The 11,366-nt window shown below is 36.5% G+C and overlaps 1 non-coding gene across 1 annotated transcript; it reads left to right on the top strand.

Moving 5' to 3' along the window:
* The first annotated feature begins 4,580 nt into the window (after window positions 1-4,580).
* Window positions 4,581-4,682, top strand: LOC132541054 (U6 spliceosomal RNA). The gene has a single exon (XR_009552244.1). It is a non-coding gene; the product is annotated as a U6 spliceosomal RNA (small nuclear RNA).
* The last annotated feature ends 6,684 nt before the right edge of the window (window positions 4,683-11,366 follow it).

Raw genomic sequence — 11,366 nt, 5'->3', positions numbered from 1 at the left:
CAAAGAAGTGCCAACCCATGAAAAGTGGAATGTCAATTATTTGGACATAAAGTTTTCTTTTATATTTACTATTTTTGTTAGATGTTTAATATTGATTTACAAAATTACATGTCACCAGGGGTATAATGTATAATTCTCCACCATTCCTACCACCAGAGTTCTGAATACCCAATCCTTCTGTTACAAACCACCACAATTCTCCCAAACTTGCAGATGTGAGTTATCTGTCTAGCTTTGTACACAATCACTCCTTGTTTCTTTCAGGTCCAGTCCTCTTTTCCCCTCCAGGTCACTCATGACCCTATTACTATATCCAAATAATCATCCCTTTTTCTTCTTTTATCTGTGAGTCCTGATGGAGCTGGAGTTCATAACCCTTTTATCCTCTTCTTCCTATCACTTCTCCCTCACTGGGAATATGGATCAAAATAGTTTTTGGAGAACAGAAGCAATTTTGGATTTTGTAATTGCTTCTCTGCTGGACTTGGGCATTAGCAGGTTGATCCATACCCCCAGCCTGTTTCTATCTTTTCCTAGTGGGCTAGAGCTCTGAAGAGGTGAAGTTCTAGGACACATTAGTAAGGTAATCTGTCCAGAGAAGTCAGGATGAAATCATGATAACTCTTGCAAGTTGGTGTTTAGAACATAGCAGGAAATAAAGTGAGACAAAGTGGTTAATGAACAGAAACCAAAATTTAGGAACAGAGCAGATGAAAAATGGGATCTTAAGGTAGAAGAAAGGTAAAAAGTCCATTTTAGGTATGGTTTTAGGGGCCCACAACTATGGAAGTTTTTGCTTGAGTTTTATAGATAAGATGACATTGGATAAAAATATTGTCTGAGAAAATGGTGTCAGAGAAAAGGACTAGAACATTGGATTAGGGCTGTGAGTCATTCCCATTCCTGAAAAAAAATTTGTGAATAGAATTAACTACTTACCTCCATCCACCCAGCCCAGGATATATATATGGCACTAGCACTTGTGTAACCTCTGAGTCCCTATTGGTCTGAGCTCACAACTCATAGTTGTCAGGAAATTGTGAGGATGTGGTTGAGTTTGTCAGGACTTGACTTGAGGGGACATCCATCCTCTTCTTCTTCTTCTTCTTCTTCTTCTTCTTCTTCTTCTTCTTCTTCTTCTTCTTCTTCTTCTTCTTCTTCTTCTTCTTCTTCTTCTAGCGTTTACCCTTCTTCTGTAGCCAGTCAACAGTGTCAGGTTGAGCCTGATGTCTGCTTGTTGCTGGCTTTGAAAGTGACTGGGATCCATGTGGATTCAGTAGGCTAGGAAGGATGGTCAGTTTCCCCAATAAATGGGTACTCACGGGATGCACCACGAGAAGGTCGATCCAATGCATCCCATCCATCCTCTCATCTTATCAGACTCTCTGCCTCACAAAGCACCCTGCATTCCTGATATTATGGCCTGCACCCTTATTATCTACATAATCATTGTTTTACCTGAAAAATCCCCACCCATTCCATTCCTTTGATATATTTTCTTTCTACCCTCAAGTCCCTCCCTGCCTGCAGGGTATTATTAATCCTACCAGTTAGAACCCTCGCAACTATTGCTAAGGATGTTCCTACCATTTCCAGTCCCTTTTTCCTTTCTCTGCCCCTTTCCTAAGCATTTCCGTTTCCAGCTTGCCACTTCTGGGTCTGCCTTTTAAAAGCATTGACTCTCTGATCAATAAAGAATTGAATTGCCTCATCACTGTGAGCTCTGTTTATGAGTCATCTCCCTCGCATCACTGAGTGAGTAGCAGTCCAGGCTGGCTCCAGTAGCTTTCTCTCCAACCCAGAGAGTACGCACCCAGGGAAGAGGCACCCCCATGCTAGCCCAGCAATAGTCACAGATGGAAACATTGCAGGCTGCACTAATTGTAGGACCAGTCTTCCTAGGGTGGCAAAGGAGGATATGCCAGCCTTCCTTCAGAGACTGGGGCCATCCTTATCATTGCTGATTGATGATGAGGGCATGGTCCTAGAAACGCCCACAAGAGGGCTTGTGATGATGTTCCTGATGTAAATTACCAGTGGTGATGCAGAGAGGGATCCAGTAGAAGTCTAGGCCCATCATATTTGTGTAGGAATCCAAGGATTTCCTATCTAGGGCCCCAGATGATGATGTGGTATGATATTGACTAAAAGGGCCATTATTAAGTGAGCCAGTCTCTTCCCCTTATTTTTCTTCCTTATCCTTAAGAGTGTTTTGCTATTCATGGTTTTAAAAAGTTCCATATGAATTTTTGAATAATTTGTTCAATTTCCTTGATATATTCAGTGATACATATTGAAGTATATCATTGGGTTTTAATAGGGATTTCTTTGAATCTATAGATTGCTTTTGGCAGAATTGCCATTTTAATAATATTTATTCTCCCATTCCATGAACAGGAGATGTTCTTCTATTTCTTTGTGTCATCTTCTACTTATTTTAACAGTGTCTTAGTTTTCCTTTAAAAGGTCCTTTAGATCTTTTGTTAGATTTATCCCTAGGTATTTAATCTTTTGGATTCAATTGTAAATTGGATTGCTTCCATTTATTGCTTTCCAGTTTCATTTCCTCTGACCCATCTTTTGCACAGTGAAATGACACAATTTGTGGGTATTGATTTTATAGCCTGCTACTTTACTGAATTTATTGAGGATTTCCTGTAGTTTCTTGGCAGAGTTTCTGGGGTCCTCCAAGCATATCAACATATCATCTCCAAATGATAATTTAACTTCATCATTTTTTATTTGGATTCCTTTGATATGTCTTTCTTGTCTGAACGCAGTGGCAAGGACTTCTAGTACTATATTGAATAAAATTGATAAAAGTTGGCATTCATGTCTAGTTCCTGATTTTAGGGGAATATTTCAATTTTTCCCCACTGACTATGATGATATCCATGGGTTTAGTATATATAGCAGTTATTATGTTGAAGAATTTTCCTTCTACACTGTTTTTTGAGGGCCTTCATCATAACTGTGTGTTGGACCTTGTCAAATGTATTTTTCTGCATTGACTGATATAATAATGTGATTCTTATCTTTATTTGTTGATATAGTGGATTACATTGATAGACACGTTGAACCAAACCACCTCTTTTTCCCAGGTATGAATCCCAATTAGTCTTTGTGAATTATATTCTTCATATGTTGTTGGTTTTGACTAGTCAAGATATTTGTATCAGTGTTCATAAGGATTATAGGTCTATTGCTTTATTTTTTGGTGGGGTCCTTTCCTACTTTGAGGATCATGGCAATGTTAACCTCATAAATGTGTTTGGGAGTGTTCCCTCTTCTATAGTCTGGAAGAGTTTGAGGAGGGTGGATGTTAGTTCCTTGAATGTTTTATAAATTTCATTAGTATAAGCATATGGGCCCAGGTTTTGTTCTTGGGGAGGTTTTGATTACTATTTTGATTTCTTTACTAGTGATTGGCCTGTTAAGTTTATCTACTGCCTCTTGTGCCAAGGTTGGCAGTAGCTATGACTCTAAGCATATGTCCATTTCTAAGTTGTTAAATTTAGCTCCATAAAGATGTCCATAATAATCTTGCACAATCCTTGTATCTCTACCTCATCTGTTGCAATATCTCCTCTCTCATTTCTGAAAAATTTTACTATATCGTTCTCTCTTTTTCTCTTGGTGAGTGTAGCTAGTAGTTCACTTTATTTATTCTTTCAAATAACCATTTCTTAGTTTCATTAATCTTCCTAATGGTCTTTTTGTTTTCAATTTCATTGTTATCTGCTCTGATTTGAACTATTTCCTGTCTCCTGCTGACTGTTGGGTCTTTCTGTTGCTCCACTTCTTGTTGGTTCAGGTAGATTGTTAGATGGTTTACTAATGATTACTCCTGTTTATTAATGTGAGTAGTGTGTTAATATCTCCTACTAATGTGTTGCTATCAATGTCTCCCTTAAGTTCTGTATTTGTTTTTTATATTTGTGTGTACCTGAGTTTGGGTCATATATATTTATGGTGGTTATATATTTTTGCTATATTAATTCTTTAACCATTATGTAGTATCCCTTTCTGTCTCTGATTACTTTCTTTACCTGAAAGTCTATTTTATCAAAAAAAAAAAAAAAAAAGAAAAACCCAGAATATCTGTCCCTTCTCTTTTTTGTGAACTATTATCTGAGAGTATCTTGCTCTAGCCTCTTATATTAAATATCCGTTTGTCTTTTCTTTGGATGTGTGTTTCATGTAGGCATATAATGGGTGGGTTGTGTTCTTTAATCCATTTAGCTACTCTGAATCTTTTGACAGATGAATTTAGGCCATTCATATATAGAATGATTATTGATATATGTAAGTTACTTATGCCTACTCTAATTTTTGTTTTAAATTTGTTTTAAATTGCTTATTCTTTGTACATTTGTTTCTATCTGTCATTTTATGTGAATGAATTCTGTGGTGAATTCCTTACTAATTTTCCATGTACATTCTTTTTCCTGTTTTTTTTGTGGTTATCATAAATGTAATAACTAGTATAATAATATAAAATGTAATAACTAGTATAATAATATAAAATGTAATAACTAGTATAAATGTAATAACATTATGTATCTAGAAAAGCTTTTTTTGTGCTCACTTCAGTAGTACATATACTAATTGGAATGATACAGAGATTAGCATGGCCCTTGTGCAAGAATGATATGCAAATTTGTGAAGCATTCCATATTTAAAAAAAAAAGAAAAAAAGTCTTTTTTAAAGTCATCTTGATAATAAATAAATGATATAACTGTGTCATCCTTTAATTTCTTTTCATATTTATTTTGTCGTTCTTTCCTAATTTTATTGTGTTCTTAGTTCTAGTCTACTGCTGTTCAACTCATCTGTCAAAAGATTTAAAGTAGCTAAATTAAAGAACAAGACCCATCCATTATATGCCTACTATAATGTGTTTTGGATTTGGTGGTCTTGTACTCTTAAATCTGGATGAGTAGTATGCATATTGAATAAGTATGTTTTCAGTATTGCCCAAATGAGGGAAATTCTCAGCTAAAATTGCTGAGAGTGGACTCTGGATCTTTGGCTTTGTCCTCCTCCTCAGGTATACCTATCACTCTTATATTCAACCTTTTGATAGAGTCTTGAATTTCACAGTTGATTCATTCTTTATAAACCTTTCTTCTTCTTTATCTTTAAATTGCAAGAGTGGACTATCTTCCCTATTGGAATTTCTTCTGCATGTGTGAGTCTACTTCCTAAGCCTTCTACCTGACCTTGAACAGCACTCAGAGTGGCTTTCACTCCCTGTACTTCTGTTTGAAGTTTTTCTTACATGTTTCCTAACTGCTTAGTGAATTCTGATTAAAGCTTTTTTTTTCAAGCTTTGTAGTTTCTTAGTGAACTCTATTCTGAGTTCCTTTTTGTGTGTCTTAATTTCATAGTAAAATGCTCTTTCAAGTATTGTGTTTCTCCACACTATACTTAGATTCTTGGAGAGTTCTCATAATAAGCTTTCAGTAATATGTCTTTAGTAGTCTTTCTATATATGTAATTATTTTGTGTCTGTCTGTTTCATTTCTGTCTGAATGATGAGGCATGCTTATTTTTTTATTATTAATTCTTTGCTTTTGCATTTACTGTCCTGGTTGTTGATGACCAGCTGGTGGTGCTATTGTGATCTCCAGGCTTCTCTTATTTATATGTTTCATGGCAGATGTGGTAGGGGTTGGCTTTGGCTTTCTTGAAGTCACAAATGCTATGTTTTTGTTGTGTCCTTGCCTTAAATTCTGAAGGCTACCCCTAACCCCATCCACTGGGTCAAAGACTGAGAGGTTTTAAGATCAGTTATCTTTTCTTCTGGCACTGGGAGCAGTTTTACATGAAGCACTGTTTGCAGGCAAAAGTGATCAGTAATTTGAAAAGTAAAGAGAGAGGGACCTCATATATACTATATAAAATGGTTAAACCAACAAGAAGAAATATTGGAGAAATGAACCAGGACAAGAGTCCAGCTAAAAGCCCCCCAAAGGTTGAAACACAAAATAATGAAGTCAGCCTCCAAAGACTAGCTAAGGAAATAATAACAGGAGTAAGAGTTTGACAGAATTGTTATCAGAAATGCAGAAACAACAAATGAGACTCTGGAAGAAAACACTAATTTTTCAAGGTTATTGTTAGGAAATTGTGCAGATGTAGATGAGCTTGGCAGGGCTCACAAAGCACCCTACATTCACTGCTACTATGTTCCATCCATTTATTATCTACATATCAATCCTCTGCTATGTCTTACAGATGACTAAAGGTCTCCTTCCTATATCCCCACAGGGTATTGCTAATCCTACGAGTTGAACCCCCTAGCAACAGTTGCTGGGGAGGTTCATACCACTCCTGGCCCCTTTCTCCTAACCATGTATGGTATGGTCAAGCCACTTCCATTTCTAGCTTGTCTCTTCAGTGTCCCAACCTGGAGGAGGGATTGTCTGTGTTTGTCTTGTTGAGTTAGGTGGGTTTCCTGTAGACAGCATATTGTTGGGTTGTGTTTTCTGATCCATCTTCCTTCTCTGTATCTTTTAATAGGTGAATTCAGGCCATTGGCACTTATTGATATCAAAGATTGAAGATATTTTAATACCATTCTTGTAGAGTTTTATAGTGTTCTTATAGATGGCCTATTTATGGTGGTCTGACTATTTATAGGAGACCTTTCAGAACTTCTTTCAGGGCAGGCTTGGTGATAGTTGATTCCTTCTACTGTTGCTTGTCTGAGAAGGTTTTTATGCCTCCATCTAGTCTGAATAATGGTCTAGCAGGATACAGGATTCTTGATGGAAAGCCTTTTTCATTGTGTACTTGCCATTCTCTTCTGGCCTGTATAGTGTATGTGTGGAGAAGTCTGCTGCTAATCTTATGGGTTTTCCTCTGTAGGTGACTGTTTTTTTCTCTTGCAGCCTTCAGGATCATTTATTTATCCTTATTCCTTTCCATTCTAAATATGATGTGCCTTGGTGTCTTTAAGTCTGGCTTAATTCTGTTTGGGACCTTCTGGACTTCTTGAACCTTTATATCTTTGATGTTGTCTAGACTAGAGAAGATTTCCGCTATTATGACCTGAAGAATGCTTTCTTCCTCTCCTTCTCTTTCTTCCTCTGGTAAGCCAATAATGTGTATGTTGTTTCTTTTGAAGTCATCCTATAGGTCTCTGTTGTTGTTTTCAGTATCTCTTAATGTCTTTTTGAGATCTCTTACTTCTTTTTTAGTTGTCTCTAATTTGTCCTTGATCTTGTTAATTCCGTCTTTAGCCTCATTGATTCTATTCTCTCTGCCCTCTACTGTTTTCTGGAGTTCATCTATTTTGTTACCCTGTGCTGATACTGTTTTAGCTTGTTCAGTTATTTGTGTTCTTAGCTCAGTTATTTCATCTTTCAGCTCTCTAATAACCTTGAGATAGTGTTTTCTTCCAGGGTTTTGTTTTTTTGTTTCTGCATTTATAATGACAATTATTTCAAACTATTTACTCACTCCTGTGATTATTTCCTTATCTAGTGTTTGGATGTTGACCTCATTATTTTGTGCTTCACCCTTTGTGAGGCTTTTAGCTGAACTCTTGTCCTGGTTCATTTCTCCAATATTTCTTCTTATTGGTTTAACCATTTTATATAGTATGTTATGAGGTCCTCTCTCGGTACTTTTCAAATTACTGATCATTCTTTCCTGGATTGACTTGTGTCTAAGTAAAATAATTAAAGGGTTCACAGTTGTGGAAATTAACAGTTGTTTCACTTGTATTTTAATCCCTGATTTGGAGTTCTGTGGTTTAAAAGCCTCTTTTGTTCTTTTTCTCCCTGTAGGCTATGGGAGCCTGAGGGTTTTTAAACTATAAGTAGGCTTCTTAGCTTAATCACTGACTCCTGACCAAGAGATAAATCATAGTGTGGCAGAGATAATCCAGTGGTTATGCAAAGAGACTTTCACAGCTCCACTGCTATGCCATCGAGGTGTAGGTCTTCTCCTGAGTTTCCTGGTCAGTTCTCTGTCCTCTAGTGTCAGCACAGGGCCGCCCTGCCTCTGCTCCAGATTCTGAGGGCATAAGCAAAGGAGACTCAGAGTTGCACTTGGTGAATCTCAGGGATGTCCTCTCCTCTCTTCAGCTGTCCCCAGTGATTTGGTGTGCCTGAATTCATTCTGGTCCTGTCTTGTTTCATTCCCAGGTGGTCTCCTTTGGTATTCCTAGTTGATCCAGGAGAGGAGAGGAGAAGAGGGAGACACATCTAGGTTCCCCTTTTTTTAAGAGCATAATATTTGATATCTACGTTCTTGACACAAAGAAGTACTATCAATGGGAAATAATTGTTAAAAATTTCAATCAAGAACAATGCTGGCACACATTTTATGTAATAAAAGATAACAAATGAGGAAAAGGGGGATAAAATTGTTTTTATCTAGATTTATAAAAGGCCTATGGGTGTCTTTTAGGAGGAAATTCTCTAAACTTGGGAGTTTCTTGGAAATCTATGTTTCTGTGTCCAAAGGCATAATTCAAGGCTCTGAACTCTTTTCTTGATTTAGTTTCTAAAGTCCTGTTTTTTAAATAGCTCATGGAAATTAAAAATAACCAAGCTTTTGACCTCATAAAATCACTCTTAATAATATTCCTTTTGAAAATTTCGCATTTATTTTTTCCATCACATCCTTGGTATGACTGTTTTGGGAGTCAAAGAAATGAGATTGAAATAAACCAGATGGTAGTATACTCATTAGAGTTGACATCACTATTCAGTCCCTGGTATCCACCTGTGATGAAGATGCTTTGAGTTGTGGTACAGTTCTTCAGGTGTTCCTACTTCTCTCTCTTTCTCTCTCTCTCCCTACCTCTCCCTCTCCCTCTCCCTCTCTCTCTCTCTCTCTCTCTCTCTCTCTCCCTCTCTCCTCATCTCTCTCTTTCCACCCATCATCCTTTCTCTCTATCTTTTTCAGTTACCCTCTTCTTTTCCTACTCCCTCCCCTCTCTGTCTCTCACCTGTCAAATAAGAAAAAATAACATAAATTTTAAACGTTGATCCCAGTGAGTAGATTCTATTATGAGAGAACTCAAGAGTTTTCTTATAATTCTGCAACAACAGAGTTTAAAGTAAAAGCTGAGTTTGCTACATGCCATTGAAACAGTTAATTGTGTGGCAAAAACTAGACTAAGGAAATGATCAAGTTTGTTGTGCTTTGGTTTTAAGGATTGAGAGCTTGCATGTCAACAATTTAGGACTTTGCTTTTTCTGAACTATCTGGTGGAATAATTTCATCAGCTCTTTTGTTTGTGTATTTGATCTTCTTTAATTCATTTTGTATTTATTTCATTTGTTATGTCATTAGAAACCAAACTGTCAAAATGTACTATAGATGCCTTTGGCACAATTTTCTATTTCAGGCATGTCCTTGTTTCTTATTATGAAAGTAATGAAAGTTAATGGTGAAAATTTGAAAAGAAGACAAAATACAGAAAACAGTGTGAAGCATTCAGCAACCTGGGAGGTGGCACAGTGGCAGAATATACCACTTTCAAATATGAGGTCCTGAGTTCCCAAGTTCAATCTCAGGCACCACATATGGCAGAGTGATGCTCTATTTATTTTGTCAACAAAGAAACAAATCTTGAAGCATTCATATATTACAAACCAGAACTATGTGTATGCATGCTTGTATACACACACACACACACACACATACACACACACGCAAATGAACACACAATAGATATGTTGGCCTATTTCTTCCTAGCAAACAGTTCTCACTTATTTTTAAAGTTTAGTACTTATGAGAGAGAAGGAAGAAATAAAACACCACTTTGCTGTTCTAAGCAGTGCCTTAGGTCAAACCCAGGGCCTTAGATAGGCAAAATAGGTGTTCTCCAGTTGAACTATATCATCTATGTGTATTTTAATCTTTATACACTACACTAATTGCATAATTTTAACTTTTATTACATTGTATTCGGGATTTATGGCTTATTAGCCCATATTTTTTTCTCTCTTTCATATTTATTTTATGATTAATGGTTTACAGTAAATGCAAGTATGCATACATGTGCAAAATTTCTCAGATTTACATAAAACACAACCACTGCCAGGCTAGGTCTTCCTTCATCATCATGCATCAGGACCCGACTGTCCCCACACCCCAGTCCCTGAGACCTTTACTATTGTACAATACAAAAATCCAGTCCAGGTTCTGCTTTGTATTTCTATTCAATTCCTAATTCCAAGCTTTGGGTCCATGATTATGTTTCCTTCTTTTGCAACTGTTTTAGTCATTTATCTCCCACTTAAATTTGAATACAAGAGACACCTCATTACAACTTCCAAAGGCAGTTCACATTATAATGAAAGTTGCAGCCAATCATCATTCAGACCACAATATTACAGACTTCAGCTGAATGAGAACAAACAGACTAGAGGTCACCACACACCATACTATAACAGCAGTAGCCAGGACACAAACTACAAAAGACACCAAAAATATGGTCAATTCAAAAAGAGCCACTACACAATGAACGAGGACAGGATTCTAGAAAAAAAAAAAAAAAAAAAAAACTCCAAGTAAGCCAGAAGTTACTAAGAATGAGGAAAGTATCCAAACATTAACTGATGCATTAGTAACAGGAGTGAAGAAAGCTTTAGAGGGAAATTCTATCAGCTATATGATAATTACAAATGAGAGCCTGAAAGAAAAAATGAATTCTCTTGAGGTAATTGAGAACTGAAAGCTGAAATAGTTAAACTAAAAGACCAGTTAGCAGAGAGAACTAACACTGTAACTGAAAAAGAAAAGCAACAACAACAACAAAACAGCAAACTAAAGAATGAATCTGAGGGGAGGGAGAGCAAGTTAATAGAAGTGAAAAACAGAATTAGCCAGACTGAGGATGAATTAATTAACACTAAAAGAAGTAAAAGAGATTTTAAAAAATGAGATTAAGAGTCACTCAAAACAATATCAGTGACATATGGGATCACCTCAAAAGAAGTAATATATGGATTATTGAAATAACTTAGCTATAAAGAGAGGAAGAGGAAGAAAGAATCTTAGAGGACATAATAGAAAAAAACTCCCCCACCCTAAACAACGTAACAGACATCAGGGGTCAGTAATTCCAGAGAGTCCCAAAGATAATCAACCCAAACATGAATATACCAAGACACATCTTAGTCAAAATGAAAATAAATAAGGATAAAGGATCCTGAAGGCTTCAAGAGAAAAACAAAAATTACATACTGAGGAAAACCCATAAGACAAGCAGAAGACTTTTCTACACAGACTCTAAAAGCCAGAAGAGAATGGCAAAATTATCTATCAATCTCTCAATGAAAAAGGGTTTCTGACAGAATTATATATCCTTTTAGACTGACATTCAGACTAGATAGAGGGA

This window comes from Erinaceus europaeus, chromosome 10 (genome assembly GCF_950295315.1).
Source record: "Erinaceus europaeus chromosome 10, mEriEur2.1, whole genome shotgun sequence".
In the NCBI taxonomy this organism is placed as follows: domain Eukaryota; kingdom Metazoa; phylum Chordata; class Mammalia; order Eulipotyphla; family Erinaceidae; genus Erinaceus; species Erinaceus europaeus.
Note: the sequence above shows the minus strand (reverse complement) of the source record. Positions and strands in the feature narration are given on the sequence as shown.